This window comes from Colobus angolensis, unplaced genomic scaffold (genome assembly GCF_000951035.1).
Source record: "Colobus angolensis palliatus isolate OR3802 unplaced genomic scaffold, Cang.pa_1.0 Scaffold165, whole genome shotgun sequence".
In the NCBI taxonomy this organism is placed as follows: domain Eukaryota; kingdom Metazoa; phylum Chordata; class Mammalia; order Primates; family Cercopithecidae; genus Colobus; species Colobus angolensis.
The window spans coordinates 4,096,483-4,104,956 of NW_012114766.1; the positions used below are offsets into that span (position 1 = coordinate 4,096,483).

The window sequence follows — 8,474 nt, forward strand, 5'->3', positions numbered from 1 at the left end:
AAATAGCATTTCAATTCTAAAACTTAAACACACCAAAAATAAAAAATTTTAAAAAAAAGACAGAACTAAGACAAAAACATAGCACCAACAAAATGGACCTTTGGTTTCCTGATTAGGTTCTGCATTTCAATCTCAGTTTACTTTAAACTTATTATAGATAAGAAAAAAAAGGAATATATCTAGATTATTGTTTGCATTATTTGTTCAAAAGAGCATAGAGTTCTAAGCTTCCCCTTGGTTTGAGTAAATTTATTCTTGTAATCACCCATGTACCTTAAACATGCCTTACCCAAAGTATATTATCTTTTAAAACTTATTGAAGAGATCAGTAAATGCTGAACTTCCCTGGCCCACTTATATAATGAAATAATAAAATGTGGGTTAAAACATTGCTTTAATAATCAAATAAGATAATACGTCACATTATTAGCGAAATGTTGGACAGGCTATATATGCTCAATCAATATTTGCTCCTTTCAAACATAATGATGTAGGATCACAGAATTTAGTATTCTACTCTGAGGGAATTTCATGGATAAAAGTTTTTATCATATATGCTCGTTTTCCAGGAGTGAGCCCTAGATTCACAAATTGTGAATGCCCCATTACTTTGATGTTTTAAGTTAGAAATGAAAAGAACAGCTATATAAATAACAGAACATCATTTTTTTCTCACTAGTGATGCAGTCTCATGGTTAAATTAAGTGAACAGAATATAGTCAAGTTAAAACATGCAATTATAAGTGTCATTCTAATTACTGAAATAGAAATTAATAGCATCAAACTCAGAGTCCAGAACTGTATATATGAATGGGAAAATGTAATTGAAGACAGTGGATAGAATCTCAATTAGCAAAGGAAGGTAATGACCAGTAAAGAAAGGGGCAAGGAAAGTAATAATCAAAGTCTTTCAATTAAAGAGTAATTACATGGGATGAGTAAAAACTGCGCCTGATTATGTTATACGTACAGACACCACTGCTAGATGTCACACTCATATCACAGCCACACACTGTATACAGAGATCATCTTTATGCAGTAATTTTAATTTATTTTCAAAGTTAATTACTAATACATAAGTACAATATAGCCCTGGGATGAATTTAGGGGAAAAAATGAATATGTATAGTTTGGAAAATGGAGAACATCATCTCTGAGAAAATTTGTGATAAACTGAAAATTTCATTCCGAAGAAAAAATTTACACTAGAAAATCAGCAATTAAATATATTTAAAATAATGTATTCATATCTGATGATTGCCACTGAAGTAACCCAAATGGCAACTTGTTCTTTCAATAAGGAAACTGATGTAAAAGCAACTCCATAAAACATATTGTGGGTCTCAGCTTATCCATCATTTTTAGCCCTTCAGAGACATGTTCTTCAACTGGAGGTGAAAACACTTTGCTTTTTCTCTTCTCTCATGCAAAGACATTACTGGTTTATTTGTAACATGCTAGTCATTAGTCATCAACACTGGAACCATGTTCCCTGAAAACTAGCTCTTTCCAATTCTAATAATCTGGAGCATATTAGGATGAGCAGGGGGAGAAAAAAAATCACAGGGGGAACAGCCTATTGGATAGGGTTTCCTAATAATCCTTGAAACATAGCATAGCATCACTGTTAACACTACAGGCTGTCATTTTTTTTCTTCTAAATGAGTCTAACTTCTTTATAGATGTGTATGTTCCTTGCAGCACTATTCACAACATCAAAGGCATGAAATCAGCCTCAATGGCCACCAACGGCAGGATGGATAAAGAAAATGTGACATGTATACACCATGGAATACTACGCAGCCATAAAAAGGACATGATGTCGTCCTTTGCAGGAAGATGGATGGAGCTGAAGGCCATTATGTTTAGAATACTAACACAGGAAAAAAAATCAAATGTTCTCATTTATAAGTAGGAGCTAAAGGAAGACAGATGGACACAAAGAGGGAAACAATAGACACCAGAAGGTACGAGGAGGGAGGGGATGGTGAAAAATAACTAATGGGTACTGGGCTTAATACCTGGGTGATGAAATAATCTGTACCACAAACCTCTGTGACACAGGTTTACCTATATAGGAAACATGCATATGTACCCCTGAATTTAAAATATGCCAGCACTTTGGGAGGTCGAAGTGGACGGATCACCTGAGGTCAGGAGTTCAAGACCAGCCTGCCCAACATGGTGAAACCCCATCTCTACTAAAAATACAAAAATTAGCTGGGCATGGTGGCAGGTGCGTGTAATCCCAGCTACTTGGGAGGCTGAGGCAGGAGAACAGCTTGAGCTTGGGAGGCAGAGGTTGCAGTGAGCCAAGATTGTACCACTGCACTCTGGCCTGTGCAAGGGAGCGAGACTTTGTTTCAAAAAAAAAAAAAAGCAAACAAACAAACAAAAACAAAAAGAAACACAAAAATGAGTACAGGCTGGGAACCTGCTTTCTTGCCTTTGAAACCTGGCCCTAACCCTTGCAATTTGTCACGATCTTGGGCAAATCATTTAATCTTTGTTTCAAGCTCCCTGTCTTAAAAAGGGCTCACAATACTTTTGCCACAGGTTTACTATGAAGATTAAATTGGACAGGACTTTTAAAATACTCAGAATGGTACCCCTAAGCAATAAACATCAAAGTGTGAACTTGAAAAATAATCATTTTAAAAATAGCACATACTATAGAGTCTCAATACACATCCACTCAGGGAATCCAAAAACACTCCTTTCGCTAATACAAGTTGGCATACACAGAAACACACACTAATTTTTTAACTTACAAATGGATCAACAGTCTCCTACCTACCTAGTAAATGTGCTGATTTATGAAATTGCAGCACATTGTTTAAATTGCTAATGTAAAAAGTGACACACATTTTAACGTAAATAGTCACGTAAGTGCCCAATGAATGTCTAGTTTTAAAACATGTACTTAAATCTATTTGTCAGATGGACTCATGTCTTTGAATAGCTATCATTTTGAGATAAAATAGCCCCTACCAGTGGAAGTGTGTAAGATGAGTGGCAGGCCCAGTGCTAGAGTCAGAACGTGCCCTGAATAAGCATGCAATGAACAGAGCGACTGTTCCTGCAGGCCTGAGTACTCAGATAACGGCTTTCCTGATTGTAAACTGTTACGACGTCGAGTTCATTTCCCTGCAATACTTTTAGCTTAAGGTCTTCGGTGGAATACAAAAATCATTCTTAACAAGTCCGTATCTATTTTGATATGATTTGACAAATAGAAATCCCTAGGTACGTGGTGCCTGGGTGGACCTGGATTCTGCAGGTGCGGAAGACACGCTGTTAGAGGAAGCACCCTCTGACGGGGCCATGCCAGGCTGTCACCAACGCTTTGGCATCCAGAGGTCACTGGAGCATTTGAGAAGCAGTCAAGGTGCCCTGAATGTTCCGGAGAACATTCTGGAACACTGGAAGCTCAAGATTGCTGAGCTGTCTTGCCATACTCACTGCAGCAGAGAGTAAAGAGCAAAATTAGAAGAGAGGGAGGCCTGTGTTCAAGGTTGGGTGCAGTCAGTTTCCATCTGGGATTCCTCAGGGCCCAGCCCCGGGCTGATTCCTATCTTTGTGTTGAATACAGCATCTCTGCTCACCCCAAGACAGTCCAGTCCCTGACACACTGAGAGCAAGTTTGCAGAGCCCAGGTTTCCACCTTGTAAAAGAAAGATGCTAATAAGAAAAAAAAAAAAAGTAAGATGGAATTGAATTATTTATTTTGAAAACTGGTTACTTCTCAGCATCATATGAATATGAAAAACAAAACAATAGGAAGAGTCTCAGCATTGCTAATGTCAAATCAGCCCCTCTCTCAATCTTCCAGGGGCTAAGAGGCTATTATCTGTTGCATGGCTCTATTCAGGAAAATCAGTACACTTGTTTTGTATTAAGAGTAAGTATTTTTTTCGGTGGGGCACGGTGGCTCACACCTGTAATCCCAGCACCTTGGGAAGCCGAGGCGGGTGGATCACTTGAGGTCAGAGGTTCAAGACCAGCCTAGCCAACATGGTGACACCCCGTCTCTACTAAAAATACAAAAAAAAAAAAAAAATCAGCCAGACATGGATGAGTGCCTGTAGTCCCAGCTACTCGGGAGGCTGAGGCAGGAGAATCACTTGAACCCAGGAGGCGGAGGTTGCAGTGAGCTGAGATCCTGCCACTGCACTCTAGCCTGGGTGACAGAGCAAGACTCGGTCTCAAAAAAAAAAAAAAGAATAAGTATTTTTCTTCCTTTATAGAACAGTTTTAATACGCATATAAAGGTGTGCTGAAATTGAAAAAAAAATCATCTCTAGGATTCCTTAAAATTCTGAAGAATTCCATGAAGTCTCTACTCTGTTAAAACATATTGATTTACTGACTTGTAGTATTAAAAATAAGTTGCTTTAAAACATTCTGGGATATTGTTGGAGTCTGTTCAGACAAAAATTAATACTGTACTTTAACATGTTCTTATGGCAGAGACTTAAAATGACTTTTAAGGAATACTGACGCTCTTTTGGTCATAGCAAAGGACAACCCACTAGGTTGCAATGGTTTTAACCGACACATGTAAGCATTAAGCAGCATTCGGGCTGGGCGCAGTGGCTGATGCCTGTAATCCCAGCACTTTGGGAGGTCAAGGCAGGTGGATCACCTGAGGTCAGGAAGAGACCAGCCTGACCAACATGGGGAAACCCTGTTGCTACTAAACACAAAAAAACTAGCCTGGGTGGTGGCACATGCTTGTAATCCCAGCTATTTGAGAGGCTGAGGCAGGAAAATCAGTTGGACCCAGGAGGTGGAAGCTGCAGTGAGCAGGGATTGCATCACTGAAATCCAACCTGGGCAACAAGAGTGAAACTCCATCTAAAAAAAAAAAAAAATCATTCAGGAAGTTTATTCTAGTTAGTGTAAATTAAGGAACCATAATTGAACACTCATATAGAAATATATTTCACTCTCACCAAATAGGAAAATAGACAGGCATTATTACTATTATTATTTTCCAAAACCACAGTTTCAGATGACTTGCTGACACTCTTTCACAGGCAGTTTTATACTTTTACTCTCTCAGGCCATGGCAGCACTGGGACAATGTTATGTATTTCTTGTTAATTAAATGCAAAAGTCCCTATTACAAGTGGTAGATACTACCACAGGTATTTTTCATTCCCCTGCATTCATCTCCTAAAAAGCCAAAAGATTTTTTAAAAAAAACCATAGACAGTGCAAACTTCTTCCTAGTCACAGGTGACTTAAAACGAATAGAAATGTGACTGCTGGCAGGATGCACAACATGTAACTAAAAACATAGGTTTTCAGGTACTGCCACATACATCCTAACATATTTAAATTGCACATCATTCTTCTAACGATGATTTTGGCAGGAAAGGAAAATTTTCAAATGATGTAAAATTTGACTCTGATGACCCAGAAAACAGAGCACTTTTGGAGGTCACGCTTGCCCTAGATGGCTGTCAATGTCCCACCATTCTCAAATCACTCACGTGGTTTTCTGGACCAAATGAAAGAGAATGCAAACTGAGGTTCCTTCATTCATTCTGCATAGTAGCAAATGATACAGGAACTACTCGTATATTGCCTCAGATTATTTTGGCAGATAGAAGTTCTGAAATCAGGCCTGAGAAATTATTTTGTAAAAGGGTCCATCAACCATTGTTAAGCCTGGTCACAAAAGATGACTTGCAAATTGTTTGTTTGAGCCTGCCTTTCTGAACTCAGGCACAATGAGGTAGACACTTTGAACTGGTATGTCCTACAGTCCACTGCAAGTTTAAGATTCTGTGAGTAAGATTCCTGCCTTTTATCTATCGGAAAAATGAAAACTCTTATAATACAGTCTAGTCTTTTAACCTTTATAAAAAAGAGGAAGGATAAATAAAAATAAAGTAAACAATTTTCAAGTAATGTCTAGAAAGGAAAAATACACAGATTTTTAGTAGGAAAGAAGATAAAGAAACTTCAGGATGAATATTATGGGGGAAGATGGGAAACGGGAGGGATATTTTTTAAAAAAAGCATGCAATGTTCCTGCATTTGTTATTGGGTCTGTGGATCTGTCTGATGAAACACATGGGGGCTTCACTGCTTGACACATTTGGCATGACTGCTGGGTTTCTACCTCCATAGTTTACTCACATATTAGAGCCCTGTGTTGAGGGGAGGCAGAACTATGTTGGACTGTGATGTCAACAGAAATACACTGCTACTGGGCAAAGCCACTGAGAGTCCAGGTTTATTTGTTATAAGAGTGAGTGTTAATTATTTGGTAAAGAAAATTCATGAGACTCTACTAGAACCTGCCCTGTAAATCAAATTTGTGAGTCACCTATGAGGTCACAGAAGGTGCCCACAAAGCACGTAAGTGTGCAGCTGTGCACTCATGTGTGTTTATGCCCTAGTCCCTGTAACAGATCTAAGCCCACCTTTGCCCGTCTGTAGACAAACACTTCCTATCTCTTTACTCAAGAAGATATGTTGACTAACTCAAGGTGAAGCCTGGTGCCAACTGTGTTTACTAGGAATAATAATAAATAATAGTAAATAACCCATGTTGCTTCTTACTTTACCTGAAAGTTTACCTTTCTTATTAGAAAATAAGAAAAAAATAGTAGTCCAGCAAAGTATGCTTGCAGAAAAGAAAAGAAAATCACAATATTTCCACCAGAGAGAGAACTAATAATTGCATAAATATATATTTAAGATGAATCAACATTATGGTTACCATCAGTTATCCCTCCAACATGTTGATATATGTATGATACTATGTTAGTTGATTATTTTTTGAAAAATGAAAAAGACCCTTTGCAGAGACCCTTCTACTGATGTTCTAAACCATTATTTATCATGGAATGTATTTTAATGGAATAAGTATTGAGAATTAATTTTTCATTCATACTCTAATTAATACTTTTGACATTAGAAATGATAAATTATGAAGATTAAACAGGCACATAAAGGGAAATTTTATCTTGTTGCCATATATTAAGGTAAAGTGGATTCAAAGAGCACAGTTTTTTAAAATATTAACATTTTTTGTGGTACGTAACACATAGCCTTGAATTAGTTCTAAGCCATTGAAATCCTATACACTTTTGCAATTTTTTTTTTTCTCTGAAAAGCAGAGAGCATAGTATAGTGCTTAAAAGCACTCTGGGGCTGGTCCAGCTTTATTTACATCTAAGTTCTATCACTAAAGTTAGGGGCCAGTTAACTTCTCATAGCCTCAGTTTCCTCACCAATGAAGCAGCCGTTACTTGACAGAATGGTTATGATATTTAATGAGTTAACACTCATTAATGTGAATTTCTTAGGATAATCAGAGCCTAACACTATTAGAGTATTTGGTAAGTTAAGCAAATAAAATAATACAATCAGGAACACAAATTAAAATTTTACATGGAGATATAAGCTTTTTTTTCTTTTAACTGAGACTCTGATAATCTATTCCCATGTTTATAATGATGTGGAACGGAAGCTCAAAGGGGTTAAAGAATAACATTAATTAGTGCTTTAACGAGACTGAAAGCTTTGGCTACATAACCAGAGAGATTTTTCATTATGAATTAACAAATATGTTATAGAAAACCATCTGAATCAAATTAATGGATATAACTAATGAAACAATACTATGCAGCCATTTAAAAAAATGAGAGCATGTCCTCTGCAGGGACATGGACGGAGCTGGGGGCCATTATCCTTTGCAAACTAATGCAGGAACAGAAAACCAAATACCACATGTTCTGATTTACAAGAGGGAGCTAAATGATGAGAACACCAGTACACAGAGGTGAACGACACACACTGGGGCCAACTGGAGAGTGAATGGGGGTGGGGAAAGGAAGAAGATCAGGACAAATGGATACTGTTTGGGTGAGGGAGAAGGGACAAGATGGAGGAAGGTGAACAAGATGGAGCAGTCCCTGTTGCTTCCGGGTTCTTTATCACCAACTAGCCCAGGCTCGGGAGAATGCAGCCCGTGCCCGGGAAAACGCAGATCAACTGAGTATGTGTCACGTGACGTCAATCTGGGAAAACCAAAACCTACCTAGCCACGCCTATGGAAACGCCCCTGTCCCACCCACCGCCCTCCCCTTTCCCTTAACAATGCATAAAGGTCCGCTGCCGGCAGGAGCCGGTGTGACTTCTTCGGCCGGCTTTCGTGGACCGGAGAACCTCACCCGAGAGCCCTGGCGTGACTTCCCTGGCCCCATACCTGAGGACCGGAGAACCTCGCCCAAGAGTGTGTGCATATTTGCAAATAAAAAGGCTGCCACTTTCTTCGCTTGTTTTGGCATTTATCGATTTTTTGTGTGTGTGTGTGTGTAGACATATTTTTATTTTTTTTAATTTTTTTATTTTTTTATTTTTATTTATTTATTTTTTTATTATACTTTAAGTTCTAGGGTACATGTGCATAACGTGCAGGTTTGTTACATATGTATACTTGTGCAATGTTGGTG

General features: G+C 38.2%; 1 protein-coding gene across 1 annotated transcript in view; it reads right to left on the bottom strand.

The window, feature by feature from the left end:
* Positions 1-8,474, bottom strand: part of CSMD1 (CUB and Sushi multiple domains 1) — a 2,081,403-nt gene that overhangs the window by 1,243,826 nt on the left and 829,103 nt on the right. The gene's annotated exons all lie outside the window — the stretch shown is intronic.